A 13,788-nucleotide genomic window follows, 5' to 3' on the forward strand; every position below is an offset into this window, starting at 1 on the left:
TTTCACTCATGAAATCGTTAACTCGTTGCCAACCTTAAAGACATTAGTGGGAATCACAATGCATGAGGTAGTCATCAGTGAGGATGGTGTTTCATCTCTACTAATCAATCTTAAAACGTCATCTAGTGCCGAACATCTGCGTTTCAACAATAAAATTTTTAAAAATACATCGCATAGTATTTTTTTCCATGTTAATCGCTTTGTTTTACGAGTCACTATCAACTGGTGGCATTCCTAATGACTGGCGCATTGCTAAAATAATACCTATTTTCAAATCAGGGGATCATGTTTCTCCGCTTAATTATCGTCCCATCTTCTTAACCAGCACTATTTGTAAATTACTCGAACATATCATACACAGTCAACTCATAAACTTCCTTAAATACCATAACATTATTTTTAAGCATCAACACGGTTTTCGCAAGGGCTACTCATGCGACACCCAACTTGCCGGATTTATTAACGACATACACGAACTGACAGACGCTGGGTTCCGAGTTGACGCAATATTTTTAGATTTTTCTAAGGCATTTGACCGTGTTCCATACCATAAGTTGTTACTTAAACTTTCACAACTTAACATTCACCCTACTATAATTACATGGATCACCGATTTTCTCTCATCTACAATTCAGTTTACATCAGTTAACAGTTCCAAATCATGTTATGCTGAGGTTACATCTGGAGTTCCACCAGGCAGCGTAATTGGACCTTTACTCGTTCTAATCTATATTAATTATTTACCCAGCTGCGTGTCATCCAAAATCATACTATGTACAGGTGATTGTGTACATTATCCATGTGTAACAAGTAACACTGATAGCCACCTACTACAAACTCACCTGGATGCAACAGGTGCATGGTGTTCTAATTGGGAAATGCCATTAAATATTTCCGGAACAAAACTCTTGTCTTTCACCAATAGGCCACTAATCTTAACCACCTACTCCCTTGATAACAATGCTGTGGAACTCGCAACAACTTACAAGTACCTTGGCATCATTCTTCAGTCGAACTTATCATGAAATCATAATAATCTTACCCTTGCCTCTTCAAACCTTAGTCTCGGACTTATTAAACATAACTTAAAAAGAAGCCCCAATGCATGTTAAAAAACTAGGATACACAACATTAATCCGTCCTAAAGTGGAATACGCGTCTGCCATCTGGGATCCCGGACAAGCTTATATCATCAGTAACAGCGAAGGCTTGCAGAACGGTGTTGGGCGATTTATTTTTTCAGATTATTCACGTTACACTAGCGTCACCTCGTTAAAGAATAAAGCCCAGTTGGACAACTGAGCACTTCGCCGTAAAATATCTCGCCTACACTTTTCCATAAGCTTTATCACCATCCATCACTTCATGATGATTTCTTTCCATCACCAGCAGTAAACTTTCCACGCCGGGACCATCCATAAAAATTCAAACGCATTAACTGTCAGTCAACCCCTTATGCATATTCGTTCTTACCACGCACAATAACTGAATGGAACGCCTTGCCATAGTCATTGCCACGGAACCAGACTTGACTAAGTTTCAAGATTTAATTCGCTGACGGCTTGTCAACTAATCTTATTATTATTATCACTGGGGACTTTACAGTGTTTTCGATGTTTGTTGGTGTTTTTATTGCAATTGCCCGATGTTCCCTAATATGTACTAATGTCTTCTCAGTAATAATTGTGACTTAATTATCTCGTATATTACCTGTGTTTCACTGTATTATTACGTTTGTTACATTCTCTTGTTTTTAGCATGATGTACAAACTACGACCATTGCCTGTGAGCGTCCCCCCCGCCACCCACATGTAATACCCTCGTAATAAGGGCCTTTGGGGGTATTTTTGAATAAACGCAATAAATATGCGTCGACGATCTCCAAATACCCTACCCCACCTCGAATTTACCCACAAGTGAAAGGGAGGTCCAGATTAAAATAAAAAGACTATAACGATGGGCTGACAAAAATGACTTGAACTTCTCTACGCGAAAAAATAGAAGATGCAGAGTTATTTTTGCAAGAAGGAGAATTGCACTTGGACTCGATCATAAAACTAATGTGATGCTGTCGATACAACAAGAATTCAAATTTCTTCGCGTGATCTTTGATGATAAGCGATAGTTCCTGGCCTACAAAAATATGACAAAAATTAAGGCTAATAGAGCTCTGAATATTCTGAACGTGTTGTCTCATAAGCCCTGGGGTTCCGACCAAAGATGCTTCATACATGTTTACCGGTCTGTGATGCGTGGCTTTTTTGACTACGGGTGCGTAGTTTATGGCCCCACCAGACAGTCATTCGACGACTTGATCGAGTACATAATCTACGGCTGCGACTAGCTAGTGGTGCTTGCAGAACATCACCCGTCCAATGTTTTACGGTGACTGTAATGAACACACTTTACAGCAGCGAAGATCTTTATTGACCTTTCGTTATGCACACAGAATTAAGTTATCCCCACAGCACCCATGTCAGAACATTGTCACTCAATGCAACTCACGCTTACACTACACAAATACAGCGAACATGATTAGATCACTTGTCTTACGATATCAAGAATACTGTCGGGATTATGACATTCCTCACAATATCCCTCAGGTTACTAAAAAGCAAGAGCAATTACCCCCGTAGTGCGGCTTTACGAAGTTACGCGACTGTACCTTGACACCTATAAAGAAATGAGACACCCGGGAAGAACACATTAGATGAGATTTCCGCGCTCTTCTGCACAAATATAAAGATTATATAGAATTTCACATAGATGGCTCTAAAGAACACAAACACATGGGTGTGGGGCCGTAACGAAAAACTGCGAAACAAGTATACGAATACCGCATTATGCTTCTGTTTTCACTGCTGAAGTTTATGCTGTAAGAGCTGTAGCTAAAACATTAACACTGACAAGCAAGAAAATACAATTTTTAAGTACACTCAAAACCGAATGTGAAAACCTAGTAGCGGATAATTTAAACATAGTATGTTTCAACAAATACGGCAGATCTACTCGTTTCTGCTGGCTACCAAGCCACGTTGGGATACCGGATAACAGAGCAGAAGATGGATGCTCATCCTTCACAGTGTACAAAAGCATGTCAAACACAACACTTCCCTACAAAAATAGTGTCCGAGTGATTCGGATTCAGAAAACCTTGACGATAAAACGGCAACCCGAATGCGACCCTTCCACAGACAAGCTACACCTTACCAAACGCATGCTGGGCAAGTGCAAGTCATTTAATTACCAGGAATGGTACATTGAAGTAGTTTTATGGCGACTGCGGATTGGGCGCACACGCCTCGCACACAATTTCTTACTTACACAAGATGACCAACCAATATGTGAGTAATACCAAGAAATGCTCTCAGCGCTGCACATTTTACTGACATGTAAACATACTGAAGCAGACGAAAACGGTTGCGCAAGTTCTACAATTCATACATAACTTTACGCCCTGCCTTAGATTTAGGAGGTGATACACTAGTGCTAAGCTATAGATCAACACAGTTTCTCTTCAATCAACTTCGGCATGCATGCTCCCACAAGATTATATTAGGCCTTTATACGCAGTCATGTAATCTAGTGCATCTCATCATGGGGTCATGCATGCTCCGTTCACTTTTGCCCATTCATTAAATTCAAGGAACAAGCCGTTCGGATTATCAGATTCGCTCAGCGCTTTCCACCTTGTTTTTCCATTTTTGTTGATCTTATTATTTTGCCTCTCATTAGCCTTTATTTGTATAATATAGGTATTATATTCTTTTAGACTTACAACCATGTCCTATCTGCAGATATGTTCCCCCTACGTGTGCTCTCAAATTCTAATTTTACTCGCTTCTCTACCAATCGTAACTTGCTCTTGCCTAGTGTCCGTACTAATTAGGGCAGATCCACCTTGCGTTTTGCTCGGTATCATTTCGGAATATAGTTTAGACATACATAGGAAATATGTGGCTTACTTGCGAATGTCTAAGAAAACTCTGAAAATACTTTAGCTTTTAAACTATAAATAATGCCATCTCGCAGGGAACGTTTTTGATCCACTTGTATATGCATATTACAGCGCAGTTGTCTATAGCAAAGATCTGGTGGATTGCGACCTCGTGTAGACCGCAATTTCCTCACATGTGGGCCGATCCCTAAGGTAGTGCGATGCCGGGCCGATCCACGTCGAAGATGAAGCTGGCGTTAAGCACACCCCATACGTGGGCCGATCCCGAACATTGTGCAATACCAGGCCGACCCACGGGGGGGGGGGGTGAAGCAGGCGTTAAGCACTACCCACACGTGGGCTGATCCAGAGCATTGTGCAGTACCGTGCCGACCTGCGGCGTGGGTGAAGGTGGTGTTAGGCACTCCCCTCACGTGGACCGATCCCGAAGATAGTGAAATACCGGCCGAGGTGCAGTTCACCTTTAAGGGGCCTACATATACACCTTCGCTGATCATGCTTCTTCGCAGAGTGAAGGCCACTGAGTTTTTTTTCTTTTGTTATAAGCTCTCCTTCGTTTCCATTGCTTCCTTACGTTGGAGTTCTACTCATTTTACTTGCACAGGAGCACCCGCTAACGGTGAATAAACCCTGGGAACTCCTTTCGTATATGCACAACTACATACCATTGCTAACATAGGTATTAAACTTGAACTTAATAATACATCAGGCTGTGACGAAGTGCCAAGAGACGCCTGGATGCCGACGACGAAGAGGCGTCAAAAACATCGAAGCACGTGCACCCCGGCACGTATGCTTCGTCGGCACTGCATTGTGTACAAGGACGACACCTCTGTGCACGTGTGCTCTGCAAGTGCGCACGTGGCATAGCAAAATAATAAATAAAACTACAAATGAGGAGGCGCCACAAGACAGCGCTCAGAAAATCGGCAAGAAACGCATGGCTCAGGCACCCTAGCGAAGGCGAAGAGTCGGCAGAGAGCTGACAAGAGGAGCCCGGACGGGGAACGCGCTGGCTTGGGTCGGACGTCCACGCTCGGGAGGTCAACCGCTGTCGGGGGGACCCAGTCGAGTGAGTGCCCATGCACGAGGGGACCTCTAATCGGCACGTAATCCGCTCCCGTGAACCAGCTAACGAACTGGTCTTTGAGACCCCGCCTGGCACCTCCGCTCTTACAATTCGTCGAGCGACGCCTCATCAACCGAACTGTGAGTGCGCGGAGGTAGTCGCCCTGAAAGCTGTGTAGGAACGCTTCATCTTGCTTGCCCCCATGCCCTGTGCCTCTGTACTTGTCTTTTGGATGTTTGTAATATATGTTCGTGTACGATGAGTGTTGCTGTTCGTCCCTTGTTTTCCTCAGAAGCGCCTGTGACTCACTTTTAACCCAACTCCCCTAACCATATCATAGCATCGGCAATTATAGCCGATATATTATTTCGCGTTATCGCAAAATGTCTTTTAGAAATACACATTTGCTCCTCACTGTGGGAATCTATGTTATTTGATGCATTTTGCATGGTGGGCCGACGTGTTTGTGCAAAACGAGTAGTGGTGTGTGACGCGAATGTGCATGTGTGCCCATAGCGGCAGGATGGCAGCGGCGTGAAGACGACTGGTGGCACAGGCATGATCTGTACTGGGGTCGCAGACGCGAATTTATACGGGCCTGATGTCGGGAAATATGTTTATGCAAAGTGGTTTATGCAAATCGCTTTTGTACTCTTGCCAGTAATCATTAGCTCATGATTAACTTTAGCTGATTATGCACTATTCGTCCCGGCGAAAGACAAGAAAGTGGCACGGACGCATGCACCGAATATCCGAAAGAGTTGGCTGGTTTTGAAGTGACAAATATGCGCGCAATCGTGGCGCAATCGGCTTTGATATTTTTTTTAGTGGGGGCATGTTTTGGTTGAAGACAAACATTCTCACATCTCAAAAATTTCATTTTGAGTACACGTTATGCATGTGTTACTATTGGGTGCTATTACAAAGTGAGTTCTGTATTATTATGTGTCAGCAATAAAAAAATTCAGTGCCATTTCACTCTGTGAACGCGGATGACAAGCGTAGCTGTGTATGGCGAACTGTACATTGACGTGCGTCAAACGCCGTCTGAACATAAATGGACGCCAGGCGCGACTAGTTGCTCCTGATGAGGCACCGGGTGGTATCGTACCCATGGACACTCTTAGCCAAAAAGGGACAAAATGAGAGTAGAGTAACTGCAGCTTTTAGTCCCCGCGACCAACATTTAGTGTCCAGAGAGACCAATTGGAACAACATGGCTGCCGTGTCCGAAATCAGAGGACTAAGCGTTTAATCTCCGGTTGGAAAGGGAGTAACTGAAGGAGGGACGGCAACGCTTGCTCTCGTCACGCGACCTTTGCTCTCCTGCAGGACATCGCAAACAAATATACACGCGCCCGCATGTCTATTCACGGGCCACATTTTCTTGTGGGCTAGGATAAGGAGATTACGTGTTGCAAACTGGAGAGCACACAGATACATATGAAAAGGCACGGTAGCACTAATACGCCAGCGCCTGACGCTGCATTCGTCGTGAGTCCGTGGATTCTCGAACCTATGAAAAATAGAACATCAGAAGGAAATGCGAAGCTAAGCGGGACCCCGTAGAACGTTGCGACAAGCAGCCGATAGCAAGTACGGCCGAATGACTGTTCATTTACGTCTCTGTGTTGAACAATTGCCTGTAGTATCTCAACAAAAGCCGCGACTAAGGTTGCTGCTTGTATCGGCGCTAACCTAGGACGACAACTGCAGCCGTGACGCTGAGTTCACGCCGCTGTATCAGCGCACTCGCGTCTGGGGGTTTGCCATTCTTTTTAACTGCGTGCGCTTTCAGGACAATGCTGTCAAGTGCAAATAAATGGCATCAGCTAAGGCGGAGTTGTCTTTCAAAAGGAAGCGATTCTACCGCGAACAACCACACATCTGATGGCAGTAAGAAAAATATGAAACAACCGCCTATCGCACCCCTGCACATAAATAGGTCTCTCGATCGTGTCCGGCTTTGTAGCTCTGTGCCGTGTCGTTTATGCGCTGTGTAGCTCTGTGTCGTGTCGTTTATCCGCTGATAACAAACTCTGCGCTGGCTGACCACATGCGGTGCAGCGACCCGGGACACAAGAAGGCCTGCGGTTACATGTGCCAGAACGCACGCTTGTCACTTCTTGCGTAAGAGCATACGCAGGAACAAGCCGTCTGACAAAACACGCCCTTTATCATGTGAACAAAGTTTATTACACTCAATGTGCTGACGCTGCAGCACGCGCAACTTGAGAACCTCAGATACGTAAGCTTAGCGCGAACAAAGTATGCGATGTGCTTTTTATTAAATAGATATTGAATAAGTCTGTGCACTTAACCTTTGATGTTGTATGGCGTATTTGTGTAAATGTGGCTTGTTCTTAAAATAGGATGAAAGAGTACGAGCAAACTTTTCTTGAGTGACGTAGGCAAACACAATAAAATCATTAGGCTAACACCGGTGCTGCCATCTCTGGACGTTTCATCGGCGGAGCTAGGTTTTGTTCGCATTTGCACGGGCTACGAGTGGCGTAAAGCATGGTGTTTTATGCTGTCACGGGGTAGTGACGGTGAAAAAGGCAGCAATACTTTCATTAAAGAAATTAGCGTTTTATTGGGTGAACTTGTGCCTTCAAAAGCGCGGTACACTCAAAGAACAATAGCGGCGAATACGCTCGGCGATCTTCGAAAATCTGATCAACGGGTCAAGCGCGGCGGCTTTTATGCATCAATCGTCGAATGTTCCAGACTAGTCGCTGGGACCCGTGAGTCTTCCACAAAGTTCTACACTATTCGCGTCGGGCATACATGCAATCAGGTTACACTAGTTTCGGTGAAAGACAGCGGATGGAACCATCAATAACATTCCAGAAACTTCCTATACATGCGGGCGCGTCCTGCGCTGCGTGATAACATTTTTTAAGCGGTGAAGCTTGGTCACCCGAGCAAGATAAACATGTACACGTGTCAATACGTGTCTCTTAAAAAGCATCGACCTGATGCTGCAAACAAACGAAAGCAATAAACAAAAACACCCGTAGCAAAGAAACAACAAACCAAGGAAGTTCGTCAGCGTGCGTAAAAGGGCTTAAGACGCACCACATGGACCACTTCAGATCGTGCGCGGCGCCGCTGTGAATGCGGAATGCCGTCTGGCACGACCTCATAGTCTAGTGCGCCAATACGTCGGATGACTTTGCGGGGTCCGAAATAGCGTCTCAATTGTTTCTCACTCACTGAGTCCTCATCGGCGTATTGGGGTCCACACCCAAACAGGGTCACCGGGCTGGTATTCGACGTAGCGTCGTCGGAGGTTGTAGTGTCGGCTGTCAGTGTGGTGCTGCTTCTTGATGTATAGGCGGTCGAGCTGTCGGGCTTCTTCGACGTGCTGGAGATAGGTAGCGACGTCAACATTCTCTTTTTCAGGGACGTGCGGCAACACGGGGTCGAGCGTCGTCGTCGAGTTCCTGTCGTAAACAAACTTGAACGGAGTGATCCGTGTTATTTCTTGCACCGCCGTGTTGTAAGCGAAGGTTACATAGGGCAGGATCGCGTACCACGTCTTGTGCTCGACGTCGACGTACATTGCTAGCATGTCGGCGAGGGTTTTATTCAGGCGCTCCGTACGACAATTCGTCTGTGAGTAGTAGACATTTGTACTCCTGTGGCGTGTCTGGCTGTATTGCAGGATGGATTCGGTGAGCTGTGCTATAAAGGCCGTTTCTCTGTCGGTGATGAGGTCTTCTGGAGCACCACGTCGCAGCAGGATGTCCTCGACTAAAGGTTTGGCCACTTCGGCTGCGCTATCTTTCGGCAGAGCATTCGTTTCAGCGAAGCAGGTGAGGTAGTCTGTCACCATGATGATCCACTTAGTTCCGGTTATTGGCGTCGGAAACGGTCCCAACAAGTCCATCCCGATTTGCTGAAATGGTCGGCAAGGAGGCTCGATCGGCTGTAGTAATCCCGATGGCCTTTTCGGTGGTGTTTTGCGTCGCTGACAGTCTGGGCATGTCCTGGCGTAACGGGCGACGTGAGCGGTCACGCGCGGCCAGTGATACATTTCCTGTATCCTCGATAGTGTCCGGGAGAACCTGAGAAGGACTGTCATGTAGGGCGTGCAATATTCCTGGACGCAGTGCTGAGGGAACGACAAGGAAGTAGTTGGCGGGGACTGGTGAGAAGTACTTCACGAGCAGGTTATTTTGAACCGAGAACGAATAATGTGGTCACTTAACTGCCCTAGGGACAATGTCGGTGTGCCCTTCCAAATACCTGACGAGGCCTTTTAGCTCCGGGCCTGCTTGTTAATGTTCAATGAAGTCTTCCGCGCTTATTGTTCCAAGGAAGGCGTCGTTGTCCTCGTCATCTTGCGGCGGCAGGTCAATGGGGACTCGTGATACGTAGTGGGCATCAGGATGTTTTCTTCCGGGCTTGTACATTACTGTAACGTCATATTCTTGCAGTCTGAGGCTCCACCGCGCCAGCCGTCATGAAGGGTTCTTTAAGTTAGCTAGCAACACAACGAGTGATGGTCGCTGACGACTTTGAATGGCCTGCCATAGACCCATAGAATTTTGTTGTAGCCCAAATGATGGCGAGGCATTCCTTCTCAGTCGTTGAATAATTGCATTCCGCTTTTGACAGCAACCGGCTAGCATAAGATATCACCCGTGCAAGTCAGTCTTTCCTCTGGACTAGCACGGCACCGAGGCCTAGGCTACTGGCGTCAGTGTGGATTTCGGTATCGGCGTGCTCGTCGAAGTGCACAAGTACGGGCGGCGACTGCATGCGTCGTTTTAGTTCTTGAAATGCGTCGGCCTGCGGCGTTTCCCACTTGAACTCGACGTCACATTTAGTTAGCTGTGTCAGCGGCTCAGCGATAAGTGAAAAGTCCTTGACAAATCGCCTGTAGTAGGCACACATGCCAAGGAATCTACGCACTGCCTTCTTGTCGATGGGCTGCGGGAACTTTGCAATGGCAGCTGTCTTCTGCGGGTCGGGGTGAACTCCAGACTTGCTGATGACGTGGCCTAGGAACAGAAGCTTATCGTAAGCGAAGCGGCACTTTTCTGGCTTCAGAGTGAGCCCTGATGACTTGATGACCTGTAATACTGTCGCAAACCGCCTAAGGTGATCGTCGAAATTTCCGGCGAAAAGAACGACTTCACCCAAGTAAACAAGACATGTCTGCCACTTGATTCCTGCTAACACCGTGTCCACGACGCGCTGAAACGTTGCAGGCGCCGAGCACAGTCCGAATGACATGACCTTGAACTCATAGAGGCCATCTGGCGTGATGAAGGCGGTCTTTTCGCGATCCCTTTCGTCGACTTCTATTTGCCAGTAGCCAGACTTGAGGTCCATCGACGAGAAGCAACACTTTCATTTAAGAAACTAGCATTTTATTGGGAGAATTTGTGCCCTGAAAATCAGGGTACACTCAAAGAACGATAGCGGCGAACACACTCGGCGATCGTCGAAAATCTGATCAACGGGTCAAGCACGTCGGCTTTTATACATCAATTGTCAAATGTTCCAGACTAATCGCTGGCACCCGCGTGTCTTCCACAAAGTTCTACACTATTCACGCCGCGCATACATGCAATCAGATTACTCAAGGTTCGGTGACATACAGCCGATGGAACCATCGATAACGTTCCTGAAACTTCCTATACATGCAGGCGCGTCCTGCGCTGCATGATAGCATCTGTTAAGCGGTGAAACGTGATCACCCGAGAGAGATAAATAAGAACACGTGTCAATACAATAATTACTAGAGGGAACTCTGGCACTAGTGTCTACGGGAGCTACAAAATGGGAGCGGCTGTACCAGGATGGGAATTATGGAAAGTACATGGATTTCCCTGAACTTGGTCCTTCTTGCTTCAAACAGCCTTGTTACTTTAGAAACTCGTCTTTTTGAGCTGTGTGTTGGGTACTAAATAATTATATAGACATTATCAAAATTGCTCCACCACAGTATTTGAATACAGGACCTCTGGCGCAGAAGCCTGTAATTGAAGTTATTAAGCCACGGGCACTTCTTTTGTTTATTGACCATTAAGGCATGGACTCGTGCATCGATGGGCGATGTGAAACGCCCTTATTAATTTATTGCGGGCATGACAGCGCCTTGAGGTGCTTGGCACGTTTAGATTTGGCCATTTTGGCAAGCTCAATAATTCGGAATTGTAACGATTGCATGTTCGCAGCACCTTCTACACTTCGCAGGGTCTTGAAATTTACGACATTGAAGGCATAAAAACGAAATAAACAAACACACAAGAATGTCTGAATCCATAAGTACGAAGATGATCTGACCTGCTGCTGAGTTGCATAGATTGGATCTCTGTTCAGTTGCAGTTCACCTTTTTGAGTTGCATCGAAGCGTATAAATCGGATTGACTCGTACAAATGTTATGTGGGCGACAATGTGGCTGAGTGCACACAGAATATAAAGGTTTGGCTCAACTCTTTTTGCAGCAGCACCTTAAAGAACCCCTGGTCCACCAGTACGGCATGCCTCATAACCACATCTCGGTTTCGGCATGTAAAACCACATATTTTCCTTTTTGCAGAACCCGAATGCCTCATCCGGTGCCTGCAGTGACATTCGGGGGTGCTACCCTGATCGAAGCAACAGCCCTCAATGTATAGCTTGAGATGATTACAGTACAGGAAGATAGCCTTTTTTGTGCCCTTACAAGGCAGATTACCCTGTACTGGTCATTTTACATTTTCTTCCGCTGGAGGCACAGGGAACATTTGATTTAATATGCCGCATGATATGTGTTCACAGCGGTGTGCGGCCAACTCCACTTGTGCCCGTGGCACACATGTTGCTGCAGTGAAAAAAAAAATAAAGTGTTCGTTTGTTCAAATTTGTCCATATTTTACTTTACAAGCACCCAAACAGCTCTGGTCGTGTTTCAAGCGCCTAAAAAACTTGTTCGAGATAGAAATTCCGCCTCATAAGGAGTAACTGCAAATATAGAAGGCTGAGCAGTCCATCCCCAGCGGAGTAACGGGAAGCATAGGCAGCTGGTCCTTGGAGAGTAACTCCAAAGACCAAGAGTTAACCCTCAGAGAGCAAATGGGCAGACTAACATTTCATCGTCCAGAGAGTAACTCGTCTACAGGTGCATTTCGAAGAAAATAACTGCAAGAGGTCTAAACGCTCGTTCCCTTTTTGTTGCTCCCTAAAAGGAGTAACTGTTGTGGCAGCGCAGTTAGTTCCTCGAAGACTAACTCCTATGCCCCCGTAGGTTCTTTTAGCTTAGAGAATGTTGCAAAACATGGCATGACACATTTTATAAAGGAATCCAGGTACGTAGAACCCACACGCACCACACTGCACTCCGAGGTCACACTCCATCGTAGCAAAGGCAATCGTGCGTTGGTAGGCGTCCCGCAGTGCAGTATGGTTGTGAGGTCACTGGAAAACCACGAGGGTCACACACAACACAGGCCGCACCAAATGAGTTCCCCATAAAACAGCTCGCTTGGTTATATTCACGTATACAATCGCGTGGACGGCTGTACCACCGGCCCCAGGAGCCAGATGAAGCTAGATACGCATGACGTTTCGACGGAACCGCCAGCACTGGCGAGCGGAAAGAAGGCAAAGGAGTTACGCAAGTGCTTGGAACGCGGACAATGAGAGGGCGGTGCGAACGTGGACGTGGCCTACGCTGGTCAAAGTCTAATGTCTGTTCTTATCAGCATAATATCTGATACGGGCTGTATTTGGAGCCCAGACATTAAACTCATTTCTGCAAGTAGGTGGAGTGCTTGAAGCCTGCTTCACCTCCACCGCGGGTCGGTCCCGTATTGCAGTATCTTCAGGATTGGCCCACGTTTTTGGTCTATGCCATATACACTAACTGACCATATACAGCTTCGCTGTAAAAGCAGATTGTATCCTACTGATTGTGCTCGACTGCATATGTTTGATTCCACTAACGCTATTCTACACTACTTCACTTTTTACACTAATCCACTATATTTATTAAAACTTGACCAAACAGGAACCTATCTACTTACCGCAGATTGCCTAGAATAACGCAAATTCTGCTTCGCGATAAGCGGAAATAAAGCTCAAAATACTTTGGTGACTAAAGTATCACCTTGGGGCGTAACTAGGGAGCAAAAATATACTCTAATAATAGCTCACATAATGAAACACAATGAACATCCAGTAAAACGCGGTCGCGCTTTCAGTAAATTAGCCAAGTGTAAACTAATAGTCTGCTCTGTAAAGGAAAATTAATTGAGATTGTGGAAATCGAGTGTTCAGTCTACCCAAAGCCTCACGTCCGGGGTTCTTCCTATGCCACTAATGCACATAGCTGCGAAAAACAAGTAGCGTATCCAAATGCGTGTTACAATAAAAAGGATATACCTGTCTTTCCTTGTGCAACAATTCACAAGAAATTATTTTATTGAATTTCTAAGATTGGCAAATGAGAAAAACTGCCATTGTTTTCTGCCTCTTTATGTACTTAGTGCAACATAAGGAAACATGTGTTTCCACAAATTAGATCATTTAACAAAATGAAAGGTTTGCTGAAATCTGAGAACTTGTTTATATTTCTTCTAGAAAGCTTTGAAATCTGCTGAGGCCTGCTTTATTTCCATAATTCTTATTACAGTACGTAAATACACTTTCCTGCATGTTAGGCAGGGAGCAATGCGTGCCGAGAGCAAATGCAGACGGTAGTTGGCTGCTACAAGTCTCACATGTATTGCAAGAAACGGCCAATTTTCGGTCATTTTGATG

General features: G+C 45.8%; 1 pseudogene; it reads left to right on the forward strand.

Annotated features, from left to right (window-relative positions):
- Positions 1–12,696: 12,696 nt before the first annotated feature.
- On the forward strand, positions 12,697–12,870 carry LOC142591761 (U2 spliceosomal RNA; annotated as a pseudogene).
- Positions 12,871–13,788: the final 918 nt, after the last annotated feature.

This window comes from Dermacentor variabilis, chromosome 8 (assembly GCF_050947875.1).
Source record: "Dermacentor variabilis isolate Ectoservices chromosome 8, ASM5094787v1, whole genome shotgun sequence".
In the NCBI taxonomy this organism is placed as follows: domain Eukaryota; kingdom Metazoa; phylum Arthropoda; class Arachnida; order Ixodida; family Ixodidae; genus Dermacentor; species Dermacentor variabilis.